The 27,898-nt window shown below is 35.8% G+C and overlaps 1 protein-coding gene across 4 annotated transcripts in view; it reads right to left on the reverse strand.

Annotated features, from left to right (window-relative positions):
• LOC102523265 (platelet glycoprotein 4) overlaps positions 1–27,898 on the reverse strand; it is a 73,326-nt gene that overhangs the window by 36,108 nt on the left and 9,320 nt on the right. The window contains exon 1 of one of the 4 annotated variants that reach the window (XM_014562324.2): positions 22,422–22,440. The exons of 1 other annotated variant lie outside the window; for it this stretch is intronic. The gene's annotated coding sequence lies outside the window, so the exon portion shown is untranslated. Of the gene's footprint in view, positions 1–13,754; positions 13,902–22,421; positions 22,441–27,898 lie in introns of those variants that run through there. 2 more of the 4 variants (XM_014562320.2, XM_014562323.2) reach the window with 2 other exon arrangements.

A 27,898-nucleotide genomic window follows, 5' to 3' on the forward strand; every position in this document is an offset into this window, starting at 1 on the left:
ATAGTCGTTATTCCAGGTGATAAACTGGGTTCTGGGGTGGAAAGTGCCGATAAGAGAATGATCAGAGTCTCACATTCCTGCATGATTCAGATTGCAAAACTCATCTCACAAAGTTTGAATAAAATACACTTTCTGTTCAGCATTAAAATGTGTTGAGCCTAACAATTGCAAAAACAATTGGAGCTTCTGTCAATCAACAAAGATGACGGGAAATAACCTATTGTTCTAACTGGAAGGTCTTCATTATTTATGATTTTCTGTTAGTTTTATAGAAGTTTCATGAACAGCAAAATTCTTCTATGAAAACCAAAAAAAAATTACATTTCTCTTAGATTTCTTCAGATAAAAAGACAACTATTACATAAGATTTAAATATAATTACTATTTAGGATAATGTTAATTTCAAAGAAACTAATTATTTTAAAATCTAATCAAAATAGAAGGCCTTGAACTTTGGGGGGAAATAGACCCTCAATATGAAAAATCCATTCTTATAAAGAAGTTCCCAGAATCATACAGGCAAAATCAAAATATTCAGAAGATTAAACTGCCATCTATGAGACAGACCAGCTGAATAAATGCCTCTAAGTCAACCTTGAAATACAGCAAGCTAACAATAACAGTGCAGAAATATATTTAGTTCATTAGGTCAGATTTAAACCAGCCCTCATTGCATTCTGGTGTCCCTTCTGGGGACATGTGTTGAACCCTTTCATTTGCTAGCACTGCAGTACAACTGGAAAGGAATTCAAAGCACTCTTTTTCCTCAAGCATTGCTCTTTTTCCAGGATACTTATACTGACACATTTCTTTTAGGTTAATAATAAGTAATAATGTTTTTTAGGTGTATTGTGATTTTTTTCAAACATCAGACCATATAATTAGGATAAAGTAGAAATGGCCTTGTGTAACCTCATTATGATTTATGCTTTTCACTTAAAAAGAATAACAGATTTCAGATTTACTTAAAAAGATGATTCTCTTCTAACTGAACTTTTATCTTTGTTGTATCAGTGAAAAGGTAGGATAAAAGCTAATTTAATAAATATTTTGATTAACAATATTGATTGTATTTAAGCTGCTTTGTTCTTCACAGCCTTAATTCTCACAAACACATATACATACACCCTCCAATGTGACAATCCAGAAATAGCTCATCAACACAGGAGTTCAGATAGGGCCTATTTTAAACAGCATATCTTAAAAATATTGAAAGGTTAGTTAAATTATAATGAAATTATGAACACTGTTAAATATGTATTTCAGAAAAAAATACATGCAAATTAGATGTCTAAGTTGACAATGAACTTACTTGGATCACTATTTAATCAGTAGCCTAATGTCATCCAAATCCTCTGTCTCTGAAGAGGAAAATGTCCCACCCTCATGAGCAGTCCAGAGAAGCAAATTCCCAGAAGCCGCTGTTAAGTGTTCAATCCCATAGACAACCGTTTCTTAGCACACAGGACCCAGAAAAATGGAGAACTAAGTAAAATCTGCAACTATGTATTTATACATTGAGCAAAAATATTAACCTTGAACAGTAAGGCAGGAAAATGCTATACCTATTTCTAAATAATGTTGGGGTTTTCTATTTGAAAAGATTATGTGCGTGCAGGATTTTGAAGGGATATGTTTTATTTGAGGGTATACCGGCCTCGTGTAAATCCACCGTAGCACTAGACCCATTTAGCAGAATGAAAGATAAAATTATCAGTAAAGGCAGCTTAGGCTCAGTTCTTGGGAACTCTTTTCTTCTGAAAGGACCACATGGATTTGGAGTCAGACAGACATAAGTGAATCCTGATGTTACCAGGCATTAGATATACTGACTGCAGATTCGGAGTCAAATGACTACTTACTCTCATTTTCTTAGTTAAAAGATGGAGAAAACTAAATAAGAGAATCATAAGAACTAAGTGAGGCGAGTTGTGTGCAACACTTGATTACGAGGCACTCAAGGTGCTTCCCCTTCGATCGGGCTCTGCCCCTTCCCTCCCTTCCATCTGGTGACTGCAGGTACACAGCGCCAGCTGGCATACGTTTGTCGCGTCTCTTCATCTGCTAGAATGTTGGCCCCGTGAGGAGGGAGACGCTTGTCTGTTCAGTTCACTGCTGAGTCCCCAGAACAGGCTCATAGCTGGTAATCAGCTGAATGAGTGGACACACACACGATGATGAGATGCACGATAGTATTTGGAAAGGAATGAGAGTGAGCCGAAATGAGAGGTTATTACACTGCATGTTCATACCACAGGTAGGCGGTGCTTTGAGATGAAGAGCGTCTGAATGGGAGTGAGTGCACCTAAGTTGGAATTTGGATTCATCCCTTCCTACAGTGTGTGACTTGTCACTAACCGCTTCGCCTCTCTTAGTTGTAGTGGAAATAGCTCCCTCTCAGAGTTGTTGTAAAGATCAGGAGTGGTAAAATGAAGGACTTAGTGCAGAGCCTGACATACAGTATTTATTTAATAAATAATTGCTATGGTGACAGGTGACTATTAAGCAAGTTTTTAGGTTAGAGAATTTATTAAAGTAACATGGACAAGTAAAAAATATTGAAAGTTACAGAAAGGTATAAAATGTGAATTCTCTTTCGATCACGAACTCTGTTCCTCAGAAGTAAACGATGTTAGGTGTGTCCCGACCACTCCCCCCATACCCCGAAATTTTGTAAATGTTAAACTTACATATGTATGCATACAGACTAATATGTACACCAAATTACACTTTCTGCAACTTGCCTCTTTTAATATTAGGTGCCTTGGAGATATTCTCATATCATGGAAAGTGTTAACTCTTCTTCTTCCATTATTGAAAAATACTGCATGATAAATGTAGCATTGTCTTTTAAATTTAAATAGTCTCATATTTAATGGAACTTTAAAAGTTTTTTCTAGTTCTTTGATCTTATAAAATCGATTCTAAAAATTCATGTACATGTTTTGTTTACTGTGTTGGGATACTAGTAAATGGCAGAAAGTGAAATTTCTGAGTTAAAAATACTTGTTTTTTGGTAGGTAATTTTGCCTAATTTCTGTTTGTAGATCGGTGTACCCAACAGTGAAAATTTGTATCTCCATACGTCACTCACACTGGTTTATCTGAACTTTAAGTTGTTAACAAGTACTTATTTTCTTGGTAAATATTTGAGTGAACTTTAAACTGTTTTTTTTAAGTATATTGGCACATTTTTTAAAAATATGTTACAATATCTTTGTTCAACTCTGTTTTTCCTGTGGGTTTGTTTCTTCCTTATTAACTAGTAAGGAAATAGCCAGTGTTCTGACATTTGGTAATTTTTAAACATTTTTTACTATTTTAAAATTTATTCTTATCGTAATCTCAAATTACTCAGGTTTTCAATTTTTATGCCATTAACTTTCACAGTAATTCCTTTTAAGTTCTATGTCATGCTTTGACTGGCTTTCTCTAAGAATATGAAAAACAGTAAGCAAGCCTTCTTTTAGCATTTGTGTGATTTCAGGAGTCTTCTGTAACAGTATTTCTAGATAAGCTGATTTGTGAAATTGAACACCTGTGCAGTAAAAGAGGAAGAGCAAAGCCGTTGAGTGATATAACTGTTGCAGCATATTTGAGAGGCAGATAATGGATGCATAATGTTCTAGAAGAGGAATCACATAGCCCAAGTTCTGATCACAGCTTTATTAATAGTAGGATTTGTGAACTGGGCAACACAGTCTTGATACTCCTGATTCCCTTTCTTGTCCAAGAGAGTAACTACAGAGTCTACCTGTAGCCTCAAGCTGCAGATCAAGTCATATGGTAGACTGACATTTTAAAATGTACATCTGGATCCAAATTTATGTACTAGATAAAATTTTTTTAAGTGATTCACTTCTGGTTTGTTTGGGTTTTTTTTTTTTCAGTTTTATATGAAAAGAATTTTAGTACCATATGCATTGCAGTTCTAAATTGTATGGGTAAACAAAGATCTACAAATAATGATGATGATCCAGTAACAGAGTTAACATGTATTGGGGGCTTACTGCTCTGACAGTTTTGGAAATAAGTGTTTCACATATGTTATCTTGTTGACCTATTGCACCACCTTACTATGATCTTTGGACAACTGACTGAGGTCACATAGCCAGTATGTGCCAAAACAAGATTAGAAATCAAGACAGAGTGACTGAAGGGCCTGTACTCTTTTCTGAAAGAAAGAAAAATATATATAAATAAGTTCTTGATCAATTCCTAACTTATAGACTCTTCAAGACATTTGCACAATGTCTGAGTAACAAAATTTAAATAACCTGATATTAGAAAAGAAAATGATAACTAAATACAACAAACAAGGCCTGAACAATGAACATATTCTGTAAGTGGAAGTTAACAGACGTATTTTGAGATTAAATAAATAAAATTTATTCCAAAGGCCTGTAACAGGTACACTGCCCGTATACACTATAAAGTATCTCAAAACATTAGTTACCAGGGTAAAAACCATAAGGTAAAATTTGTCTTATCACTTTAATCGTTGGGGTAACTAACCATGGAGATTTATACACACACATTTATGCTCACACATAACACATTGTGTGTATTTTATAAACAAACATCTATTTTTTCAATAGCTGCCTTTTTTATGTATAGAAGTATTAAATCAAAGGCAAGTTCTTCCTGCTTTATGTGGTGAGGAGGGTCTCCACACGTAGGAATAAAAGTAAATATATTTGTACATAATTTTAAAAGAGTATTAAATGCACAAGACATAGCAGAATACAGTAAAGCCAGTGAAAGCGTGAGAGACTAAAATGGAGGTTTCTAATATCCCCTTTAATGGAAAATTTCTAGGACAGCATTAAAGATAAAATGCAGAATATTAGGGTCATTAACCAGGTTTAGCCTTCAACCATGTAGTCCAATGAATCAAAGCACAGGATGAAGGCAAACCTACTTACTGCATTAAAGATGTAAAATAAACTTACCCATATGGGTCATAGAAGCCCTGGTAGGAGCTGTGTGTAAAAGATTAAAGAGAGAGCACCTTTGTGTATGTGGTTGGTTTCATGTGGGCAGGGCCAGATCAATATGTAAATTACATAGGCCTAAAAATGTTGGAGGATGGAATCTTCACCTGAAATGTTTTTAAAGCTGACAGACGTATCTCTCTAAGTAGATGGGGAGAAAGTCAACGTGTAAATGATGCTAAAAAACTTAATGAAATCTTAATGAGATCAGCATAGTTGTTAGGGCAATTTGTATTCATACATTAGAAGGGAAATTATTAGAGGGAAAAACAGAAGAGTTGAGGTAAGAAAATAACTAGGCCTCAAAGCATGCCGTTGTGAAACAGTAGGAAAAAAGCAATAATCAATAACATAAATAAGAATTTAGTTAAACAAATGCCAAAGAAAGGTTGAGAAAAAAATGATGTGAACACTTATTCTGAAATCCTCAGAGGAGAAATATAAAATTCATTGAATTGAGTGTACAACAAATTTTTATGTTGAGAAATGTACGGTAGACTATAAAGAGTCTCTGAAGTGGGGTCTTAAAAATGAAATAAATAAAATTGGTTTAAGAAGGGTTAGAGAATTCAACTTACATTCACTCTGGTTGATGGCTTTATCAAAATGTAAGCTTTAAAATGCTATTTTTTTTTTTAGTTCTGTTTAAATACCACTTAAAAAAAGTTGAAGAGCATAATAAATATATATTAAAAACAAAGTGTTATATAAAGAAATCAGATGGATGATGAGACAAAGTGATTTTGTTCCAGTTAGTAAATAAAGAGACATACTAACCATACTGGCTAATGTATCTTTTAAACACAATTATATTGACATCTATGCCATCTGACAATCTGTTAAGTTTAGAGATATACGACACTTGGGTATCAGATTCCTGCAAGAGTTAACACACACATCCATGCACACACATGCACACATAAACACACTTTTCCAGGGACATGGAAGCATGCCTAATTAAATTCCCTTTAAAGCTGAGAAAATACTTCCTAAGAAGCATGTTATGTAACGATAGTTTATTTTAGAAATCACCACACAGGAAATAATACGTTTCTGATGCCTTTCTTTTTCTGTTTGTTTGAAATGGAGAGGTCTGATCTTTTTGCCCTGACATTTCAAAGAAATACTTGACACAAACTTCTGATTTCAGTAGCACAGCAGCTTCTGTTAGAAGTTTTAAAGGAATCTAGAAGAGTCTAAAACAGTGAAATCAAATCATTATTTTCCAGGTTGGTTCTCAGTGGGCTTAAGGGAAGGATATATTTGTGGGCAAGCCTGAGTTTTCTATCTCCCAAGAGACCAAAAGTTTTGGTTTAGAGTGCTACTTCACAAATGAAGTCCTTGGAAGAACTTCAAATATATTCTTAAGATTTTCAAGAATCCATAAGGGTTAAAAGTGGGAACATTTTGCTCTTAATGTATTTTTCAGTTTGAACAAAGCCTCATATAATTGTTAAAAAAAAAACCAACCAACCCCCCCCCCAAAAAAACTGTATAATACACCCACATACAGAGTGTAAGGCTATGTGAGGGTATCAGTCTATCTGTACATATACACACATATATATATATGATAGAATTTCCAGAACAAATATTTTCCTGGAAATGTTATCAATCATTTAAATGTATTTTTATACATCTTATTCCCCTGAGTATATTCTGTAAAGCATAAACATTAGAATCCAAACAGAATGAAAAGTAGCGGACTACTACTCTATAATACATAAGATAGATAACACAAAACTTCAGAATTCTATAATATGAGAACCCTGCAAATGTCTTGCATCTGTATCTGTGACAGCTGGTGATCTGTTTGAATGAAAGAAATGACGACTAGTCAGGGGTTAGAGTAAAATCTTCCCTTTAGAATCTCCAGACTTAAAATTTGAATAATAAATGAGTTCGAATTACCTATTAAATTTCATTTTAGCCCTGACATTTTAGTAGCAGCATTAAAGTCTGCTTCACATTAAGTGGACCTGAAAGGAATTTACCTTGTGGTTAATAAAAAAGAAATCTTCCATTTTTCTAACAGTACTAGGTAGGTTTACTAGGTAGGTTTAAGTGGGTTTAGGTAACATCAGCCTTGTTTTTATGCAAGCGTCTGTCATCCTCGTTGTTCTCCAACAAGCAACCAAGGACTGATGTTTGTTCTAACTATCCCCTTTCGGATTCCTGAATGTCTCCTCTTTTGTTCGGAGGTTGTGATTTAAGCAAACAGTGGCAGGTAGTAGAATTTGAATTGCTATGGAATGTCACCCTTCAATGACTCTACCCATCCTGCTAGTTCTGCACTGCTGGGTTAGTGTAGCTTTCTCCTCACAGATTGCTAGGACAGCGGCCTTCTCGGCTTTCTGGGCCCAGGGCTCTCAGTTGTGGTATTTAGTAAGCAAACTGTCCTACTGCACAATGCCTCCTGTTTGCAGGTAAAGACACAAATGTAAGTTGAGATGCTCATGTTGTCTGAGCACTGCTGGTCCAGTGTACTCGGTAATACTTTTTGTTAACACAGTGCTTTCCTGTTCAGCGTGAAGATGCAATTACTGTTTTCCCAAGCTGCATATACAAGGCTTGTAGCAGCGTCCGCCACTTATTCCAAGGACTAAAAATATTTTCTATACTGTTGCAGATCTATTTTCCCTCTAATTTTCTACAAGTCCTCAGGGAAGACTGGAGAATCACAGTAGGTTAGAGGATAGATGGCTACAGTAAGTAATATTCAGAGGTGAAGTAAGTCCATAAAAACATGGAAACCATACTATTTCATGCAACTCAAAATTTAAAATGACAACATATTTCCTGTTATAAAGAAGCCTGTCCCTAAATATTATTTTATGTCAAGTTTCAGTATAGACTTCTCTCCCCTAGAAGTTCTATTTTAATTTTTCCTTTTCTTCCTTGGTTACCTTACTTTTATCCATCCTAGTTGATTTTTATTTGACATCTCATTTTCATCTAGTATTTTTTTTCTAAATGATATGTAGTTTTAGGTATGTAAAGTTGGAATTGCATCCAAATTAACTTACTGCACTTGCAGTTATCAAATCCCAGCTCTTCCTCAATTAGCAGAATCCATGAATGGATTTGGCCCTTCACTCCTTTTACTGCTATGCTCACCTTATCCACTTAACAGATTTCTGTTTTGAAAGACATGTAGTCTCCAGGGGCAGTTCCATACAATATCATGGGTTTCCAAATATTACCAAAAAATTTTTGAGTCATAACTGCCACTTGTTCTTTTAACCTTGTATTTACCATCCTATGTAGTAGAAAATGTTTAAATTCTTAAAGCTATGAAACTAAAAAAAAAAAGGAAGATTAAATTTGTGCTATTTACTAAATTTTCTCTGGCTCATCTGCCATGTTGTTTAGACTAGGGAAAAAATACTGTGGTGATTTTCTTTTTAAGTCTTTGGGTGCAAATTAATTGCATGGAAAACCTTTTCTTTCTGATAAAATACTCTGTCATTGAATGTATCATCATTTCAGACAGTCTTCATCCAATCTTAGGTGAATAAAATTAAAACTGAAAATAGGCAATGTCTGTGTTTTGAAAAATTCCAATACGTAAGTGTTAAGATGTGTTGTAGGGGATTGGCTTCCACTTTTAAGGCTAAAACATAATGAATAAATATAACTATATTTAGCCATTTTCACTAACTCGTCATCTTTAAGGGTTATTTCCATATGCTTAAAAATTTCCCAGAGTAAAGGAAGATAGTGATGTTTCTTCAAGAATTTATCCTTAGATCCTTAGGGCTCACTATGTAGTGAGAAGGAACTTGTGTTCCAGAAGTTATGAGCAGCTGACTTTGCTTTCAGAGATATCCCTTAATATTGAGAACAGAGGAAAAGATTCAAAAGCTACCTCCATATTTTGATTTATAAAACATGTATTAACATGGTACTAACATGATATTGCCTCTAAAAATGTCAGTGTTGTAATATTTTCCTTTATAAATAAACCCCTATTTAATGGCTGTAAGTTAAAGTGTTCTAAGAACTTTAGTGTTACAAGAACATACACCTCCTAAAGACTCACAAAAGCTATGCTCTTTTGTTCAGTATGGGTGGGAATTAATCTTTTTAATTAATTAATTAATTAACTAATTAATTAATCTTTATCATGTCTCCCCATCCCCACATTCTGTGTTTAAGAATAAGGACACAAGTACTCATCATACTGCTGGGAACTATCTTAGAACTTCAAGGAAAGTCAACCTGGGTTAAAAGATAGCACCCAAATAAAGAGAAGAGCAAAGAAAGTTAACAAGAGCCAACAGTTTGATCCAAATGTGCCTGAGGAATGTTAATGCTGGAGTTTTCAATTAGGTACCCACCCCCATCCCCTAATCCCTGGATTGATTCAGTTAGTTTGAGCTGAAAAACAGCTAAACTGATTCCCTGAGATTCTGGGTAAACTGTGGGCTTAAAATCACATACATTTTAAACAGCTAAACATTTAACCAAATTTCTAGCTCTTTAAATGTCAAGATTTAATCAATAGTCTCTAAAAGAAAGTAAAGCAATGGAAAAAAAAATTCCTGCCATGTGATTTTCTGTATTATATGCAACAGATACTAATATTAAACACATACAAAATACCACAAGACTGTATTTTACTCATGTATGTATCTCCAGAATACTTTAGTGTCCTACTTGTAGAAAGTGTGACCAAAAAGGTCATTTTATCATTTGTTCATTCACAAGTTGCAAGGGAGAAGGTCACAATGAAACTCCCTATAATATGTTCACTGGGAACTGTGTTGGTAGTGTTGGCTATTCTATGCCAGATTTTAAGAGTGCCTGACACATAGTAGGTGCTCAAATATTCATGCTAGACTAGATGCTGAAAAACCTACACTACAGGTCTCACAGCGTGCATTAAAGAGACATGGGTATGGTATAACACTTTGGTAGGAGAGTGTATTTACTTTTCCAACTTAGCTGCTGTCAAGTTTAAAAGGACAGATTATTTTCTAGATGTGTTTTTTTTTTTTTTTAACAATTTGTAGAAACCAGGTAGGTAATGGAAAAAAACAGACGTAGTCTACTTTAAGCAACAATCTGAATGTATTAAACACCCTGACTTTTCCACATTGGCAAATATTCTTATAAAGGACTTACTTCTTTTATTCCACAGATACTTACTGGGTAACTACAATACAAGGACAGATGACCTGCTACTATCCAGGAAGCTTTCCCCAAACATTTGAAACTATAAATGTACCAATTGTGGTGGTCTCCATTGCCAAGAACAGACAATATCAATTAAACTGAGTATTTCTAAAATTTATGAAAATAAGTCAATCACACATCAAAAATCATGGTTAAATATTAAATGTAGATCATTAGTAAATGGTTGCATTGGTTCTTTCTGCCCATTACAAATGCTTTTCAAGCCTCTATAATATACTCTATCATCTAATTTTTTACATGCCAATCTGCTATCTCTTTGCAAACTAACAGGTGTGATCCCTTGCTAATAGTCTGATTCCTTTGGGTTGTTTAGTCGATTTTTACTGGACTGCTCATTTATTTTGTTGAAAAACAGTACACCTTTATCTGACTACAAAACTCACTTCTGTTGAGGGTGTTACTGCAGCCTGGTCATCGGAGCCTTAAACAAGGACCCTGGGGGATTGGCTTTTCTGTTCTGATGGCAGTTAATTCAAGGAAAACAGCTTAAGTTTTGTCTTCGGACTTATTTCCATCTGTGAGATGACATATATGATCATTAACATAGGCACTGTCCAGTTGAAAGGACACACTAGAGGATTAAAAAAATTGATCAATTACAGAATTCTGTAGAAATGAATAGGTATACAGAAAAACTGAAAATATCACCAAATGCATCCTTGTCCCATAAACCTGGCACACCGATTCTTTCAGTCTCAAGAGAGTCTTTAATATGAAAAAATCTTAAATATCAAAACAAAATGCATAAATGCCAAAACCCAAGAGAAAAGGGCAGTAGCTAGAACCTTGCAGCAGGGTAGTCTCGGGAGAGGCTGCCGCTCTGCCTCTGCTGTGGGCTGTGATAAACATGAGAGGTGGAATCAACAGGGAGATAAAGTAAATACAATGCCTACATATGAAGAGGTACAGAAAAGAGTACAGCTTATATATAGCATGAGCATGTAAAAAACTGTTAAGTAGAAGGTATTATTAAAATCTAAAAACATGCCTTAAATCAGAAAGGGCAAAATAGTTGAAAATGTGCGGCAAGGAGCAAATACTTAGACTGAAGGTGAGAGTACATCCCCTCTTGTCTTTTCTTTTATTGCAGAAATGGGCCTTTCAAATACATTTTCTAATGTATTTGTGTATACACATTACGTGGCATATTACTTAAGGTTTTAAAGAGAAATAATACGGTAAATAATTTTAAAGCAATGTATTACATTTATACGTGAATGTGGTTAATAATGTAAAATAATTTCATTAAGGGGTACTGCATATGTATGGATAAATTTATGGATTTGTATAATTAACAGACATCAAATTTACAGAGCCTTTTTATCATCACATCAGTTATACACTGTGCTAGTCTAACTTTCCCATGCTTCTAATTTAATGCAACTCTTATATGTATGTAAGCAAGTTTTGGCAATAGGATAATAACCAGCTGATGTAATAAATTTGAAATAACTAAAATTACACAGTGAATTAAGCTTAATTTTCATGTAGTCGCTATCTATTATAAATTATTCTTTTAAATTTGGTAAACTGTAGTATTGTTTGATTGTATAAGTAATAAATACTGACATGATAGATGAGCTAGCTGATATGAATATTCTTACCAGCAAAATAGGGAGATTTGGCAAAATGCCAGCTAAGCAAGCTGTGCTTTCACTGATAAATTGGGTTGCCATAGCAAGTCCATAGTCACTGAGTTTCTAAGCAACCCAGGACGCCACAGACTTCAGATACTTAGGCGTCCACTGATCTTTCATCATCCTTAAGGGGAAAATACAAAAACTTGTGGTGCCAAACAAAGCAGAGGTTTCCTTGATTACCCAGTAGAGTAGGGACCCCTACAAAGTGTCCCCTACAAAGTGTCCCCTGGATTGATAGATTTAATTTAAATACTGGTATTTGTACTGGGGAATTAAATGATCACTCAGAGTGCTACATGGATGAGATCAGGTACAGAAAATGGTCAGTGCCTAGTAGGCAATGGGCAAATATTTGTTGAATGAGTAAACAAGATTCAACACATAATCCAATTTTCCAAAGTCATTTACATAATGCTCATATCTATAAAGTCCTTGCCTTTTCATATTAAAATATGTATTTGCTTAGTAGCATTACTATACAGCATGTCATTTCAACTTTTTTGTTTTCTAATTATTTACATTTAGATAACATACATAGTTGTAAATCAGTAATTGTTTGTGGTCATGAATCAAAATATTTATGGGTTATCTGGAATGCTTAAATAACAATATTAACTACCAAAATGTCAAATAGAATTGTGTAAGTCTGAGGTGCAAGCAAGGTTATGAATTATTTCTTAAATGAGCTTGTATTAACACTTCCTGTCCTTGTTTGACACTTTTTTTAGTCACTATCTTCACACAACACTCACCGAGGCAAACCACTGCCTCCAGTGCTCTCTTATAATTCAATTTCCAACTATTTACATTTCCAACTATTTAAGATAATCAGAATAAAATAAAGTATACAAATATTGTTTGTTCCTACAGAATACTATATCACAATACAGGTTGAAATAAGTTGTCAATTAATAGAAATGGTTATATGTAATCAGTAAAATGATGATGTCTGGAATCTATAAAATTTTACATAATTCATACACTTGGTTTTCTGTGCCTCCCGTTATCATTCTACTAAGCTAGTTCTTGCCACTAAAAACATCATAGAAATGATCCGCCAATGGAAAACTGGCTTTAATTTAATGGCTAATTTTTCAAACATTATTTCCTATATCCTGTTAGCTACTGCATCAAAGATGCAGTAATCCAAGTCGGATATACAGTATGAAGACTGAGTTCCCTAACCTGAGGGTAAAATAAAATTGCAAAGTCACCTCTCAAGCAAGCCACAGTAACCCTTTGTTGACTAGATCCATTCCAGGAAGGCTTCAGTGGAAACTGCCTGTGACCTCTACTGGTTCCTGTTGACTACAAGAAGCGAGGGAGGATAGATTCTTCTTTCTCCAAGATTGGGAAGACAACCACTCTACCTTAACAATCTTAATGTAAGAGTCTAAAATTTATATAATAAGTCACTGTAATTGCCTCTTCAGTAACAGTGACCATCTATAATTTAACAGTCTTCCTGGGCATATATATTCTTAAGAATAAAAGATAGCTGCACATGATTGTGCCCTTTTAATAGGTGTTTCTATTAAGGTATTCCTCCATTGTTGCATGTATACAAGCACATGTATGTTGGAGGGTTTGGGCAATTTCAAGTATCTTCAAATGTCCTCTCACCATTTAGTATTGAAGTGATTACTTACAAGGTCACAGTAAAACTGTAATCCCTAACCAACTCCTTCCATTTTCTTTTAGACACAACTTCTTATCTAAAAGCTTGAGACACAGTGCCTGAATGCCTATAGTATCCCATATACTCTACTCCTTGAAAGAAGAGAAAAATGCAAGTATAGCTTAAACTGGACAAGAACAAAGCAAAAATCAGAGCAAAGAGAATTTAGTATTGCAGGCACCAGTTTTGAGTCCTGGGTTGTTAGGCTAGATAACTTCACAGCGATTACATAAGTATAATTACCAGTTAGAAGTCCGATGAAAAAGTGTAAGGCCACCAGTGTCAACGCACTTTCAAAATGCTGGTTGGAAGACAACAGAATTAACACTGATGACTCTGGTTGTGTTTGCCTCAAGTGCTGGGTCAAATCAGGGCTGTACATCAGTCAACCCCACCTCCACATATCCAAGAGTGGCTGTGGAATTTTGATTGACACTCCAGTGAGGCAGTAGGATTCCTAAACCAAAGTAAACCCTGCTGCCTCTATTTGCCAAGCTCTCCAGCTTGGAAATGAGCTGCTCTTCACCCTGGTTCTTTCCTTAAAAAAAGAAACAATTACTCTGTGACATTTAAAAGAACACAGAGCAGCTCTCTCTCCAGGGATATCCCTACTTATTTTCTCACAGCAATTCCCTTGACTCTTTTCATCCTTTGTCTTTGTTTAGGACTTTACAGTCCTCCTAGGAATCATATAACAACATGCACACTGGTCTTTAGGATAAGAAACAAAGCACCAGTGAATATTCCAGTTTGTGGAAAGCTGGAGATGATAACAACATTGGGTAGGGCCTTGCAAAAGTTCAGGTTTATGAGACTTATGACATTCTTTTGCCACGTAAGAGAACTAAGATCAGCAATATTTGGTGGGTATACTATTATATATGCAACTCATAAGAATAAAAAAACAAGGACAAAAGTATATTCTGAAAACAAATCATCATGCACCCCAATGTTCCTAGCAGCACTATTTACAATTAGCCAAGACATGGAAACATTGACAGATTGACATTGACAGACTGACTGGATAAAGCAGCTGTGCTATATTTATACAATGGAATACTACTACTCAGCCATAAAAAATAATAATGCCATTTGCAGCAACATGGATAGACCTGGAGATTGTCACTCTAAGTGAGGTAAGCCAGAAAGAGAAACAAAAATAACATATGATATCACTTATATGTGGAATCTTTAAAAAAAAAAGAAAAGAAAAGAAAAAGACCAACGGACTTACTTATATAACAGAAACAGACTCACAGACATAGAAAATAAACTTTGGCTTATCAGGAGGGAAGGAGGTGGGAAAGGATAAATTGGGAGTTTGAGATTTGTAGATACTAACTACTATATATAAAATAGATAAACAACAAGTTACTGTATAGCACAGGGAACTATATTCAATATCTTGTAGTAACTTACGGTGAAAAAGAAAATGAAAACAAATATATGCATGTTCATGTATGACTGAAGCATTATGCTGTACACCAGAAATTGACTCAACACTGTAAACTGAGTATACTTCAATAAAAATATATTTTTTTAATTAAGCCATTATAGTATACGCTAAATTAGACAAAAAATGAGATTTTCCCCATATCATTTAAGGCGGTATTCTGTAGGGATTTATGTTGATGCCCCGCATCATACACACACACTCAATGAAGGTTTGTCATGTGGCCTCTATGTACCTAGAAGTCTGTGGATAGCTATCCTAGTTGTGAACACTCAATTTAGAGCTGTTTACTTAGAATGTAACTGAAATCTGGAAATGTAATTATCTTTATCTCCTAAAATCTGGAAGTTTTCATGATAAGTGTAACAATGAGGTGTTCACTGATGAAATTAATGGTTTCAAACAGTTATGCATTGGCTAGAAATATTACTGGCTAACTCTCTACCCTTACATCTAGGCTATAAAAACCCACCAAGTTCAAAAATAGCCTATTGTCTAGCTCTTGATTTCAAGATATTCCTAGTGGCCTGATTGACTGGATACTTAGCTGAATTCTGTAGTTAGCATGGTAAGCGTGTGCCTGTGATGAACCTTCCATACAGGGACTATTGGGACACTTAAAGAGGACAGAGAGTAGGGACTTCACAGAGTACATGGGACAGGTTGAGCTCCTGCTTGCTACTTAACCACTTCCCTCAGAAGCCAATTCTGAGAGGGCTTTCTCTGTACCTGTTTTGGGAAGGAGATACATAGCTCTCCCTACTGTTACTGAGTGAAGACTACCAATATGTACTAAGATAGCCCAATAATAGTGTGTGCCCAATTTGGCTTGGGGAGTTTAAGCAAACTTAACCTTCAGGAAGGTTAAGACATAGCTCCCACAGAGGACAACTGCTACATAAAGATTCTAGAGTAGACAACCCCAAGTCTCCGGGCTCACAGGACATCCACATTTATTCAGATATAAATAGCTGTGACTCTTAGCTCAAAGACCTTTCACCCACTTCCATGTATGACACAGTTCTCTTTCATTCATGACCTTTATATTATAAAATTTGAAGGAATCTTAAAAATCACCTAGTCTTGATCATTTAACAGATGAAGTTTCAGAGGTCCAGAGAGCTAGACATGCTCATTCTGCACTGCCCTACTGGTAGTTAAAAAACAAGAACCCTGAACTTAGAGTGTTGCTCTCCTTCTCTGGATGTTTTTCTCCTATTTTTACCTCTGTTCACATATCTTCCTTAAGGGTCTGGACTGATATTTGCCAAAGTATTACTTTAATTTTTTGTGTATTATTGTTATACTTTGTTCTTTTTCAGCAATGCTAGTCATTTTAATATTAAGTTCCTGGATAACTGGAACAATTTATACCTGTTTGGTTCTCCTTACATGGGACCCTGTTACTAGAGTGAAGTTAGTTTTTTAGAATTATTCTGACTCCAGTGTTCTTTTGACTTTTAAATTTTCATTTTATTTTAAATGTTTTAAAAATTAAACATAAAAATAGAATTATATTTAATTAATATAGTGTATTTCTTCCCCCTTATAAGGACAACTTGATAAGTTCTAAGAAAGCATAAAGGAGAGGACATATATTTGTTAACATATTGCCAGGGTCAGGTGCTATGCTAAAGGCTTCCATGTGTCATTATTTAAGTCTACAAAAAAATTCTGTAATTAGGTATTGTTAGCCACATTTTTACAGAGAACTGAAAGAGAAAATTAGGAAAATGAGATTAAATGCTAAGATTCCCAGCATTTGTGTGAACTAGGTCACCCAGAGTTTATGCATCCAGATGACAAGTAGTATCAAAGATTAGTAGGAAGGCATAAGGATGCATGATTATATGAAGCATTTTCTTGCCCAAATCTAAATCCTTACCTTTCATCAATATAAATCCCTCAGCAGATACATTTTGCTATTCTACTTTGATGTTTCAGAATTATTTTCATATATAGATTATAGTTAAACAACTCATTTTTTCAAATATTTATTTTAATAAGCCATTCTTCCTGGGTGCCAGATACTTCTGGGTCCAGAAATTATGCAATCAATCAATAAACCCTAGCTTCTTGGGATGACAGATAGATATATAGGAAAATATAAAATCTTCTTACAATAGATGGTATAATGGAAGATTTACAGTATAGTGGGAGACCTACAGAGGTGGGAGGTTTTAGAAGGAGAGATGACAAGCTCACAGAGGAACTGATACTCCAGTGTCTTCCTCCAGCATGAGTCACAGACCAGTGACCATGCATTGACTAACACAGAGAACATCGGCTAACACAAAGGCAGAGGATTATTTCTTCATTTTGAGAGGAGTATAGCAGTTTCTCCCAGAATCCAGTGACTTCAAAGAAGAAAATATAAAAAGTTGCTGTGACAACATCAAAATGTGTAAGATTAGAGGAAATACATTTCAATATTAATTGAGTGCCTGCTATGTTTGGGCACTGAAAGGGAAAAAAAATGTAGTTTCACCTAAGAATTCAAAAGAACTTTGTATTAAACTGCCAAAAGTTGTAACTTTTCTTCCATTAAAAAAAGTAAAAGAACTAAAAATTCTCTTCTAAGCAAATGTGGGAAAAAGAATATACTGGATGCATTTTTTAAAGTATCTTTGCCATGTTATTTGGTAGCTGTACAGATAAAGAAGGGCTCATTTAAATTTAGAAAATGAAGGTAAATATGTTTACTTATAAAAACATACTGATTTAATTTGAAAACAATGACAATTAAAAGTAAAGGTGTATATGAGTTTGGAAGCACTTAAATGATTTTTTTATTGAAAACCAGCCAAATTAAATATATCCCAAAGTAAGTATTTAAGACATTTACAGATTTCTTTGCTGTATTAAGTAGTAAAGATCTTAGACTATTTGTACATCTCTTACTACGGATAAAGCATGTCATTCTACTGGGAATGTTAGGGCTTAAAGAAAGCAAACATTCATACTCAGGCCTGAAGAAACAAGAAACCTGAGCTTATATAAATACTAATTCACAATAAGATGGAAACTTAAGTAATGCATTCTTTTTTTTTTTTTTTAAAGTGGGGAATATGTATTTCCATTTGAAAGCACAGAGGAAAAATATTTTTAAATAAAATTTTATTGATTCTTCTATCTCTCACCATAAAACGCCTTAAAATATGGAGAGCCTATACTGAGGTACTAGGTCATGAAAGCTGGCTTTGGAGAAGTACCAGTTCTCCTCTTGTCCCCTTTATTCCCCCTCACTTTCAAAGTTTTTCCACCATCTCAGATCATTCATTATAAAATCTGCTCTACAGGTGCCACCCAATTATAATGCTTCCTGATCATATTCACTTCCAAGCTCAACTAACGTTACCAGACTCAGAGGCAACGTGAGGACGGCACACACTTGCCATGTGAAATCCTCACTCCGGCCTCTGTTGGGCAGTTTGTCCTGGAGTCCCTTTCTTTTCTCTATTGCTCACCTGGATTAGGTCAATAAGAAATAGTCTTGCTCTCTGCTATCAAACACGTAACTCCCAAGCCCCTGGGGGAAGAGACTGGATTCCTCTTGCCGTGAAATTCACTGAGTGTCAGCATTTAAATTCACAAATAAATGTTCAGGTACACGGGCAACCTCCTAGGATGAGATAACCTGGCAAATAATTATGTAAGTCTAATTGTAGTTACCACCTAGACCACCTAGATGGTATCTTGTGCCCTTTCCCCCTTTAGGCTAAGTATAACCAAAGCTATTTCTGGTGAGTGCTTGTAAATGTCATTGAACTATCTCCAGAATCTGTCTGGAGGGCACGTGACATTGTCTTGGGTGTTGACTGATTTTTAAAATAAACACATCACCATTTTTATTCCTTGGAATATCACTTGGTATTTAATGTGTGAAATGATCACCTTGTCTGAAGCAAGGTTTTTTGAAAAACCCAAATTGTGTTATACGAACAGCTGACACTGAGGGCACTTACAATAGGCCAGACATCATTCCAAGAACTGTATGTGAATTAGCTAAAATAATCTTCATTACATTGATTTGAATTGTTGTTTTCCTAACATTACAAACAGCAAAAGTACCAAATTACTGAGAAGCAAAAGGACTGAAAGGTTAAGTAACTTGCTCAAGGTAAAAGAGTGCTGAGCTATGGTTATATCAGTTGGAATCCTTTTGTCTGCAAGTAACAGAATACTCCAATAAAAGTAGATCAGAATATGGGAGAACATTTATGTACTTGTCAAATAATAAACATTAGGAAGTAATTATCAGCTTCCAAAATGCTAGCTTTTCTCCAAAGCAGCGATTTTTAAAAATTGGGCTATCATACAATCTTGATAATACAGTTCTTTGCTCAAATTGCATATGCGTGTGTACGTATACACAACCAACTCAAAATAAAGACCAAAGAAATGCCACAGGTTCTCCTGTCACCTCGAAGGGTATAGTTTTTTAAAGGGAGAAAATATTACATGTTAAGGTTTCAAAATCAAATCAAAATTCAAAATAAAAATCAAGTCCAAGTTTCTATCACTCCAGGAAACAGAATTGTCTATCCTGACAAAGAGAACGTGAAATATAAAATAAACTGTTCTAAAACAAAGAAAAGCCATCACAGTAACCTGGAAAAGGTTTTCCATTTGTTTTGGCAAGAAAGAACCAATACAGTCAGAAACTTGGGGAGTGGCTATATATAACTGAAATGGGAATGAGTTTCCCAGACACAGATTCAGCTGTGCAAAAATTCTATTTTACTAAATTTAATTTTACCCCGAGCCTCTACTCTATCTGGTCCTGTATATTTAAAATAAATACTTTTAAGAAACTTTTTTGTTTGTGTTTTATGTTTAAAACTCAGTTACATCTCTTTCTCAATGGGTGCTGTATTCAGAGGGGAACAGAACACAGGACACGCCCTTTCTAAACTTGGGGCGATGGTTTTCCCTTGTCCTGGCCTTGAGCACTCTGCAGATGGTGGCTCTCTGGTTCTCAGTGGACATATACAATCTTCAAGGGTCTTGAGCACAGTGTTGAAGTCCCAGGGGCTCCACGAATCTGCTTCTAAACACAGCTGCCTACACACCACACACAGCCCGTGACACCCCACTGCTCGGGAGCCATGACCGGTGGACTGCTTGCTGAGGCTTCTTCTGAGTGACACCTCTGCTCTGAGAGCCTCACACTTGTCTCAGGGTTGGAAGGGGAGAAAGAACCTACCTTTAGGAATGAGTCAACAGCAGGACAGATCACAGGAGCTCTCTGGGATTCAATCACATCTAAGCTCCCGTGTTCCCACTTCTGTTCAAGCTTATGGCTCTTTTATGTTTTTTAGGATGGCGTCGAAAATAACTGTCTCAATTCGATCATAACTATTTTTTTGAGTCTTTATTAAAACTGAATAGTAACGTAATGTCAGTGCCTTGACTCCCTCAATTTGCAGCTTCCATCTTGCAGCCCATAAAGAGAGTGAAGAGAGTGGGGAGGACAAAACCATGGGCATTTAATACCTCACAGTATCATTTTATCATATTATAAGAACTATAAAATGTGGACAGCAAATACATGATAGAAGTTTAGCTGAGAGAGAGATCAGTGGGAACTCCCTAAGACTATGTTCACAGAACTCTTTGATCCTTAATCTTCCCTAGAAGATTAAATAGAAATAAGTAGAAGGAAGTGGGATTATCAGCAAATAAAACTAGGTCATTACATAAAGCATTTAGCAATGTGATTGGTATGGTTGAAAAAAGGCATGTGCACAAGCTACGCCTCGTCTGACAGGAAGGCTGTACCTCCAGGTGCAGGGAAGTACACGCAGACCAGCTTATAGGAGACAAATGCCTGAGCATTATCTGACCAAAAAGACTAGAAAAGGGAGCGCTAAGATGATTTTAAGATTTAAAATTATGACCAAGACCTTGGGTTAAACGTAGCAGATTGAATATATTTTCACTTGCACCTGAAATCTCATTAAAATGAAAGTACTAGAATTTACAAGACCTATGAACACATGTGTTCAGCCCAAAGATTTAGATGAGAGAAGACAGAAAATCAGTCCCTACAGAGAAAGTGAATGGGCTAATGGTAACTGCTTAACAGACCCTAATGTGTAAGATTCTAAACATCTAGGCCAAGTGCAGAAAGCCAAAAAAAAAAAAGTGAAAAGCATCTCTCTATGGTCCCAGGTGGGGCCCTGAGCCAGCAGCATGGGGTGCATGGAATGCAGAGTCAAACTCAGTTGAGTATCTGTACACGTCCTAAGCCCGAGCTCTCCCCCCATACACCTGGCACAGCCTGCTCACTCTCGCTCCTCACCTGTCAGAAAGTAGGGTGCTTCCTCTTTGAGCCCTGGAGTCAGAGAACTCTGGACAGAAGACCAGGAGGTCCAACGAGGGCTGGGAGGGAGCGCCGCACTGAAGTTAGTTCAGGTCAAAGTCACAAAAACTGCCTACTTTTCCACTGCCGCTTCCACAACTCTACCAAGCAGAAGACTGCAGATTCCTTCCTGGACACTGACTGGTCCAGGAGGAAACCCTTACTGATACTTTTCAGTGGCAGTGGGGAGCTAAGAGAGCCCAATGAAATAGCCAAGACCTTATCTGATCCTTCCAGAGTGATCCAGTAGAAGTAGATAGGAGCCTCGTGTTAAATATACTTCTGAAATGTCCAGTAGCCACACAAGTGTAAATAAACAGTTGCTATTAATTTTAATATTATATATCACTTAGGTCAGTATCATAAATACTAACATTCCAATCAATATAAATTATTAATGAGGGTTTTTTTTTTTTGGTACAAAGTCTTAGAAGTCTTGTTTTTATTTTACTCTTGGAGCACATCTCAATCTGAACTGACTACATTCCAAGTTCTCCATAGCTACCTGTGTTTAGTGGCTACTGTACTGGACAATGCAGCTCTAGAAAAAAACCTGTATTTATTTGGCTTCAATTTTAAATATAAATGGATGATCACCAGGTATTTGAGGAATACCTCTGACTTGCAGGAAAAAATTTAAAAACAAATAAACACTAAGGATGAATACAAGAAAAGGTAATAATAAACACTAAATATTTTGTGATTAATATCCTTAGAAAACTAAAAGATGATACTGCATCATAAAACTAGTGAAACACAAAACCATGAAATCACAAAAAGCAGAGAAATAAAAGGCAGCAATCCACAAAATTTAAACCGTGATTGTAGAAATCACACAGGCAGCAGAGTGAGCAGTTGGGCCCGCAGCATCAGGTACAGAGGGGCCATTAGAGCATCATTAGCATAGCTGTAGAAAAGATCCAGTATCCATATGATGGGATTTCCAGAGAAAACAAAGTAAGACCAGAAACTAAATGGGGTAATAGGACAGAATGCAGGAGTATTTTCCAGATTGAGGGACCTACGTCTCCAGAGTACAGGAAGCAACCCAGCTACATGAGAGTAGATTAAAAGGGCCACAGGCCAGGCCTACCTGCCTGTCTTCACAGTGCCACAGGTATCAAGAATAAACAGAAGATCTTAAAAGCCTCTGGTGGCCTTGCGAGTAATGTCACATAGAAATCGCAAAGACAACACGCTTCGATAGCAGCACTGGCAATTTTGAAGTCAAATGAGCAATCTCTTCAAAAATGATTTCCAACTGTTACTCAATATGCAAACAAATTTTCAAAAATGAGGATAAAGACATTTCAACATATGCAAGGGCCTCAGTTTTACTTTTCTTTTGCTCTTTCTTAAAGAGCCTAACAAACTCCCAGAATACAAATTTCACCAAAACAAGGAAGTAAACCAAGAAATCAGAAGACACAGGATTAAGGAAATAGCTAATCTGACAACTGAGAGACACAGGGAATTTCCAGGAAGAGCTGAAAGGAAGTTTCAGTGTAAGAAATATGTCACAAGTCAAGGAGAAAAAAAAAGAAAAGAAAAAAAAATTAATATTAGACCAGAAGGACAGAGGATTTAAGGAGGCAGTTGTCACCAGGAAAACATAAATTGTACCAGAAGAAAGCACTCATTGTGTATTTCTTGGCTCAGAAAATTTCTAGTAATAATGGAAACAGTCAATGATATTGAAAAAGTAACTACATTGATTGGGTTTGTAGAACAGAAGTATGTATGTGGATGTGGGGGCAGACAGGTGGAGAGGTCCTGTGTGTGGTACTATAAAAGTTAGATCCTTCTCTTCCACAAGAGGACACTGGGTAAAACAAAACAATTTAAAAAAAAAATCAAGGAATAACACTTTAAGTATGTTATCTAGAAGTAGTTCAGTGTTCTCCTGGAAAGAAACATGGGGTGTGAGAGAGGGTGAGGAAAATAGGGCAGTTATCTTTTTATTTCCTTTAAGCTTTAAAATATAATCTGACCTTTTTTTAAACTAACAAACATTTATTTGATAACCTAAAACATTTTTAAACAAGATTATATCTGAATGGAGCTGTGCTCAATAACTGCTTACCAAACTTTTAGGGTTTTTTCCCTGTCTTGTGCCTGTTACCTTCACTCTCTTGGTTTGGCTGTGCCTTCTTCATTTTCTTAGGAAGTTCCCTGGAAACCTGTCTTCTCAGGAGACAGCTTTATTGTCTACTTCACTGAAAAGTTTGAGGCCATCCACTGTGTATCTCTTTAACATCTCTTCAAGATACAGTGCCTGCTTCAGGCGCTATAATCCCTTACCTGGAATCCTTAGCTCTTGTGAAGGTATTTTGGTGCATGGATATTTGTTTAAATTCATGTTTCTGGGAGGAAATGAGGATGGGTGTTGAAATGTCTGTAACTGCCATTTTGCTTACATCATTCCTGTTTAGTCTAAAAATTTTATTGAAGTCTTTACAAACTGTTGCTATATAATTCTACACATTAGAAATTCAACAACAAAAAAAATGTCATTCTTTGTTCGGAATTTGACCAAGATATTACAGCCAGTTGCTTGCCAGCTCCCAGTCATCCACCCTATAAATCTAGAATACTATCTTCTGTTGAAATTATGTTCATTTGTCAGTTAAAAAAAAAACAACTTGGGAAACTTTAGCAGTATTCATTAAAAAAGGAAGGAAACAGAAGCATAGATTCGGATAATAGATGATCAAATAAACCTAGCACAGGAAGATTCTTTATAAATCATCCGATTTATAAAGATTCTTTGCTAAATCATTTTAGCAAAGAAGCAGAGATGTGATGTTAGATATTATTTTAATGTCACAGAGAATAAGAGAACAGGGACCAAGTTCATGTCCCCCGATTCTGAAATCTGAAAGTGATATTAAAATTCATTTAATCTAAATGATTTATTTTTCAGATGAGGAAACAAGAGTTCCAAATTGTTCATATATAGAGTGGCTTTAAAATTTTAACCCTAAGATACTTCTGCACCCATTTTACAACCTGGGTATTCCAAGTCACTAAGAAGTTAACATAATTTATTCAAGGTCACAAAACCAGTATGTAGTAGTTAACACTTGAACTCAAATCTACCCAATGCCATGTAACCTCTAGTTTTTCTATTTGGGAACTACTATTAGGAAAAACTCCTCAAGAAGCTTCCTCACTAAGTCTTTTTGGGAGAAATTATAAAAAGTAGCAATAAAGACATTCCAAGCTTAAGGTTAAAAGAGAAGAAAGGTGTTCAGAAACTAATTTATTCATTTGAACAGTTACTGACCATCACCTATATCCAGATTTTGAACTTGGCCCTGGGATACTAAGATGAATAACACAGAGTCTTTAGTGAGCTGTGGTTTTGTTGAGAGGAGATAGACTATAAAATAGTGGAAGGGCTTCAAAGGATAGCAGACATTTTCCTAATCACACAAGAAGGAGAAAGGTCAGTTTAAGCAGAAAGAACAGCAGGCAGAAATTCAGAGGCAGGACAGAATGATGTATTGGGAAAACCACAAAGACTGATTTTTAGGGCAGTGCCAAGAAGAAAAATGGGTGGAGACCAGATGCTGAAGCCCCTTGCAAAATATTCTAAGGAGCTTGAAGGTTATTCTGTAAGCAGAATAGAATCTTTAAGTACTTGTAAATAGGGGAAGTGACAGGATAAGAGTTTTCACTTTTAAAGGGTCATATTAAAAGCAGTAAATTGGGATGAGAGTCAGCATAGAAGACTAATAAAATAACAATGGAAAGAGACACAGCTGTGCACTAAGACTTGCATTCAGCATAATGAGGAGAAGGTGGATTCACTTTAGACAAGAGTTTGGATTAGCTGGAAAATGCTTACAGCTGCTGGTAGCAGTCATGGCAAAGAGGGCTGTAATTAAAAGTGAAAAGCAAGTCCTGACAGCCATCATCATGAGTGGGAGAAATATTCTTGCTAAGCTTTTTTTTTGATGGTGCCCTGGAGCATAACAGCAGAAGTAGAAAGAGGGAAAGTAATGACAACTGGGTAAGAAGTGAAGTAACAATCCCTGTACAAGCAGAGACAAAGCCCTCAAGGCCAAAGGAGCTGAGGGACCTCATGCTTCTTTCATACTGGCTCTGGTAGAAATGGCCAATCTAGTATTTGCTATACAAACGGCAGAGCAGATAACAAGGACACCCACAGCCTTCAGTTGCTGTTGGGAAGCACTTAACTTCCTAATTTCTCACTTTCCCCACTTCACATTCCAGGCTGGGGTTTGTGCAATCAGGGCGGCGCTCAGCATCATGGGAGTTGAGTGAGAGACGTAGGGGGTGAGGGTGGGCATCACAGGTCAGGAGATGGAGGGCTCTGCTGCGAAAGGTCACAGCACAATAAGCAAGAAACATGGGTCATCTGATTTACACAGTCTAGAGTCAGTAACTGGACCTTGTCAGGAAGGAGCAATAAACAAAATGATTACATGAACCTGCTTTTTGTTGAACATTTTTATAAATTATCTTGTTTGGCCAGTAGGTGTGTAAAATGTCAATGCATTGACAGTTTGAAGACATATAGGATAAAGAGAAAAAGAGAATCTAGGCCTAAAGACAGTGGAAAACAAGGAGACTCCCCCAAAAATCATCTGGGTGGTTTTTTCAATTAAAAACAAACACCACTGTTTGCCCCCTAGTCTGATATGCTCTGAGAAACAAGGATTAGATGTAAGCAAAAAAGAGAAAGCTACCACTTTATTTTGGCCTCATTCCCACAAATATTTTAAGACTATCTGTGATGTGTAAAGATTTTGCAGAAACACACAAGTGCAGGAATATTTCAGGTAAGGAAACTGATTGACTCTAATCCTCTTTTGTTTTCATTTCAAATAGGTACCTAAAATGGGCACCCAAAATATGCCTTTGACCATCCCCAAAAGTAGTAATAAATGTTCATCTGTAGAAAACTTCCTGACGGTAGTATTAAAGAATATACAAATCCAAAAGCACATTACACAAATTTGACCCTACATACAACAGAGAAGAACAGACTCCAAGAATACTAATTTCCCAAGTAACCAATGGATATTTATTAGTATCATTCCCTTTTTATTATTGTTAACAAAGAACTAAATCAGTTACCTGGACTCTGCTGTAATTTAGTTATGTAACCACTGAGATACAGTGACCCCTCTTGCTTCCACTGGCTGCAAGAGGCTTGAATAAACCCCCACTGAGGCCCATGACAGGCGTCTGCAATCATTAAAAAGATTTAAGCTTCATTGTTTAATTGAAAGTTTAACTGGAGTTTTAACTTCTCAATCTCAGCTTCCTGTTCAGTTAATCACGATTTCTGACTCACATAAAACAGGCTCATGCAAAAGGGTAAACCTCGAGGAGAAAGTGTAAAAATGAGCATCTTTCTTTGTTTAGATCGTCTCTTGAAAGGTAACTAAAGGGCACAATCTGTGACGTCCAATCAAAACAGCTTCTCTTTATGAACAAGATGGTATGATAAATAAAAGCAGAGTTGGAAAACAAATATTTCTTTTGTATTGACTTTAAGATCAATCAAAAGAACTCAGAGATGAAGAAACTCAACCTTATGTATGGGACTAAATCCTTGAACTTAGTATACAGCTCATGTTTAAAAAGCACATGTATATAAGTCAAAGAAAGTGGTACATTTAACAACAGTCTAAATATCACATTATCAAAAGATTTTTTGCATGTGTGAACTACAGAATCAAGCTTTGCCTTATCTCCTCTCCCTAGACGGGCTCCACCCCAACACCTTCTCTACAGACTTATAACAAGTTATAAAGGAAACCGTAAGCTGGGACATTTGTCAATGTTTCTACTCACTTAAAATCCATACATTGCTTAAATGTTGAATATTATTCAATCATAAACTTGAATCACTTACTAGATTTCTTTCAGCAAACCTTATGATAATGATAGTTTATTAATGTAAAAAAGGGAAGTGTTATCTCACTTACTTTAGGAGGCACTTATAATGTCTAAGTAGATAGTGTGGCATATATGTTTTAACCATATTTATATGAGTTTAGCTTAGATATATGTTTCCAGAGATATGCTGATTTGTGATAATTTCCAATTCCAAGGTTCTATCATCTCTGATTTTTAAGCTCTTTTTCTATATAGTAAGTGGAAAGACCCCTTAATTTCTTCACAGGTCAATTTTGCTAAATAAAATTAAAATTTTATTCCATTTATCTCCTATCTGCCAATGGCATATATTTTTTGTTTACATAACAAATTTGTTTTTATGGTATAAGTTCAACAAAACTAATCAATTCCCTAAACAATTTGTGCACTTTATAGTTATTATACATAGATTAATCTCCTCTTATGATTCCTATTAATCACTATCAAACTGCTAGCATAAGAAGACTAAATGTGTTTATCCAAATACCCAATGTGCTGACCCTACCAGAGGGCTTAGCAAGGAAATTACAAAGAAACCCCACTGGAATCTTATCGCCAAAGCAGTGCAAAGTGGATTTCATGGAAGTAGGTTTAATCACTGAAGTAGCAAAGCATTTTAATATGAGAAACAGAAAACAGCCCCCGAGATCCAGGACC

Source organism: Camelus ferus, chromosome 7 (genome assembly GCF_009834535.1).
Source record: "Camelus ferus isolate YT-003-E chromosome 7, BCGSAC_Cfer_1.0, whole genome shotgun sequence".
Classification (NCBI taxonomy): Eukaryota; Metazoa; Chordata; class Mammalia; order Artiodactyla; family Camelidae; genus Camelus; species Camelus ferus.